Source organism: Antrostomus carolinensis, unplaced genomic scaffold (assembly GCF_000700745.2).
Source record: "Antrostomus carolinensis isolate BGI_N321 unplaced genomic scaffold, ASM70074v2 scaffold7391, whole genome shotgun sequence".
In the NCBI taxonomy this organism is placed as follows: domain Eukaryota; kingdom Metazoa; phylum Chordata; class Aves; order Caprimulgiformes; family Caprimulgidae; genus Antrostomus; species Antrostomus carolinensis.
This window is the reverse complement of record NW_010293430.1, coordinates 1-3,917: the sequence shown is the minus strand read 5'-3', so window position 1 is coordinate 3,917 and position 3,917 is coordinate 1.

Below are 3,917 nucleotides of genomic sequence, written 5' to 3'. Positions count from 1 at the left end.
AAGCCTAATTAATATTTTGGAGTAAATTGAAAACCTCAAGAGCAATTAATGTGAAGAATTTGCGGATTTTACACAGACTGAGAAGAATAAACAGTGTCTCAGAAAGCAAAAATTCTTTTTAAAGGAAGTCCCTTCTGGGAACATAAATTTTAAAAGCCAAACAGGCCTTTCAGAGGTTAGAAAAAGCCATCTCTCAGTTCTGAGGAAAACAGCTGGGAAAGAAGGGAGAAACTAACACAAAATTTGAATTCTTCATCTAAACTAGGACACAATCATACTCTGTTTCTTAAAGAAAACTGTAGTTTTTCAACCTTGCAATGTTCTTTGAATAATCAACTTGAAGGGACATACCATCAGGTGATTAGGAGACCTGGCATGCAGATGAGTTCTGTTTCTGACATCAATTCAGCAGCGAAGCAATTCTCCCACCTGTGAAACAGAGATTACACTTATTCATCCCTGGAAAGCATTCCACGCTCCCCCAACGCCAGCTGGTGTGAGTTCAAAGTACTAATTTCTGGCTTCTTACAACGACCATCCCTGGGAAACAGAGAAAAACAAGCTTGAAGTGGGGAGACAGCGATAGGTACTATCAAGAGTAATGACTGGAATGACTTTGGGGAGCAGGAGACTGCCGGGGGTTTTGCAATGGAAATAAACAATCAGGGGGAGGGCTGGAGAAACATCTACACCACGTGAATATATTTAAGTGCAGGCAGATAAATAGTGGTGTCATCACAGCAGCACGGAGCTTATCACAGCACTGACCTAAAAAGGTAGATCAATACTCAGGTGTTTAGCACACACCAGACTGCTGGCCATATTCAGGTGATGTAAAGCCACACTGTGCTTGTAGCCAGAGCTCAGACTATAGAGAAGTACCGAGTTCCCTCAGTTTTTACTGCCACCTCCCAAGAGGTCTCCTTTCCCTGGTCAGCAGCAGTTCACACCCAGTAGTGTCCCAAAAAACGGACATCTGCACACAATTATCTGCATCTCACATTATCCTTCTGCCACTGAAGTGCTTTATTAAGCACCAAGTTCTTGGTTCAACGTACTTTCTGATTTCTGATCCTTGGAGCAGGCTCTGTATCCCTGAGGAGCGGTCAAAGGCTTTAGAGAAGAGACGTTCTGAGATATCCTATGTACTTATGAAAATGTGCTGTTCCTATAAGAGATGGGAAGGAAGTTTAGACTGGATGTGAGGAAGAATTTCTTTGCTGAAAGGGTTCTCAGGCATTGGAAGGGGTTGCCCAGGGCAGTGGTGGAGTCCCCATCCCTGGAGGGATTGAAGAGTCGTGTAGACACAGTGCTGAGGGACATGGGTTAGTCAGGGACTGGTCAGTGTTGGGTTAACAATTGGACCCAATGATCTTAAAGGTCTTTTCCAATCTGGGCAATTCTGTAGCCTAAAAATCTAATTAAACACAATTTTTCCTACATGTATTGCAGTGAAACCAACATGCAGTAGATGAGGACAGCATTTTACCTGGCCACAAAGGACACAAAGCTGCAGGACTGGGTTGGACACACAGCCTGTCTAGCTCTCTAGCCTGCCTCCAGCGCAGGTCTGGGTGAGTCAGAGGCAGGCACACAGATATGAGAACACCACAGCAGATGATTGTGTGAACATCTGTTTACAGCTTTCCACCATGCAAAAGCTGGTTCAAAGTCTAAAGCACAAGTTAATAACCCTTCTGTATATAGGCCTATAGATTCAACTCAAATCATGCTCTAGCCTGATTGAAGAGTTTACAATCTAAGTTGGTATAAACAACAAACCTGGTACAAAGTTGTGTAACAACAAGTGAAAATGACACAATTAAAAATAAAAACCAAACCACACAACACAAAACCATACTGGAGTCAACCACAATAAAGAGAAAAATGAAGGCCTAGGAAAAAAAAAGATAGATTTCAGTCATAAAGTCAACTAGTGACCACCTACCCCAACCTGTAATTCATGTATCTTGTTGCTTTGTACTCCCATTGCAGTCAGCTCGATTTCAAGTTGACTCCTAAGAGCCCAATCACATACTAAGCCTCGCTGACAGGCAACCTGCTTTTCCTACCCTATAATTAAACACAGTATTTAAATGATGACTTTAAAACTAATACAATCCAGCAAAAAAACTTGAGCAATGAAGCGTTAACTCATGAACACCAATGTCAAGGCAATCAGCTTTTAATTAGAAGTTCAATTGCAATCAGCTGAGTGGAGATGCAAAGGGCAAAGTGCTGCAGGCAGGTAACTCTCTGCACCTGGATTCACCCAAACAGAGAGAATTACACAGAACAGGAAAAAAAAATAGCCAAAGTAAATAGTTTTGATTCATTAAACTCAATTGTGCTACCAAAAGCAATTCTGTTTACAAAGAATTAACACAAGATCCTCCTTCCCATCAGTGTGAACACAAAACATGTTAAGGAGATAAGAGTGTTTGATGAGTGGCAGTAGTACATGCAAAGATCTGGAATTCATAAGAAATAACATTTAAAGCTCACAGCTTTCTGTTCCACTTCTCAGCTCTGGAAAAACAAGGTAGCAGTGGAAATGATGACAAAGGGTAAATACTCCTGTTTGTTTGTTTCATGTAATCATGTATGTGCCTTAATGATCATTTATCTTAAAATATGAGCTTCAAAGTTTTGAAATACAACCCACTACATGGTAAACAGACAAAAAATGACAACTTATAATGCACCTGTCATCTCCCCTCCTAACGAAATGGAGAAGTAAAAAAAAGCATTCTGTAAATCCAGTAAGTTCTTCACCAATCCCAAACTGCCCCAAGTTCCTACTCTGCTGTGAAACAGTTCTCCAAAAACAAAGTCCCAAGACCTCCCATGCTACCCACAGAAGAGAAGTTCTGCGTCAGAGAGGAGGAAATGAGCTCAAACAAAACACACACAAACAAAACCTTTTTATGTCTCTGCAAATTAAACATTACCCAGAAGGTACCTTAATCAAAGAACCATAAAACTAAAGCATTGCTATCTACACTCTAATATTCTGTTATATATATTATATTTATATATATTATGCCCCACGGTACCTGAGTAAGCCTGGCCACCCTCTCAGTGTTTGAAAACACGTGAAACTGTTGAGTGCAACAGCTTATTTATCATGTGGCCACAACATTGAGCGTGTTCCCTGGTCTGTAAAGGCTCAGCCTGGACCGGGTGCGTGTTCTCACTGCACAGTTTTCACATTTATTGCCCTGCAATCACATGCTGAAATACTGGTAAGAAGCCGATTTGACAATACGTCAACACTCTTCACAGGAAACACCTTGACCAGTTTACAGGAACAAACTGTTCCGAAGAACACTTGAGTACTTTTGTTTTCTAAACTCCTTTTTCCTTCTGTGGCAAAGGAAGGACTCGCAGAGCTTTCACTTTTGCTGTCGGCCCCTGATTTTGAGCAGAAGCAGAGTTGCTCATTAAGGAAATAACTTGGGTCCTTGCCACCAGGGAAACATCATCCCAGGTACACCCTGCCACTGAACCAAACAAATGAGTACCCTGGACATGATAAAATGCAAATAGACAACAATTTAAGCACAGAGCTGTGCTGAAGGCTGTGGCTCATCCAGAGTTCCTCATTTCTCACAGCATTCCGAGCAGGATAACCTACGAAACCTCAGAGCACCTCTGGCAGCGTAACTCAGCAAAGGCAAGAGCTCCTGAGCACCACTTCCCAGGGAGGAGAGCGGCGGCTGCACCCGAGGCGTTGGGGGAACCCTGCACGTGCTCCTGTGAGGGAGCCCCTTCACCCCATCTCCCCAAACTAACGTGCAGGAGCTCTCAGCCCCCTTCCAGCCCCTCCCTGTCCCCCCACCCCAGTCCGAGCAGCCTCATTCTCACTGCCATGTGTCCCCCAGTCCCCCATGCTCCATGTCCCCCCACACTTAACA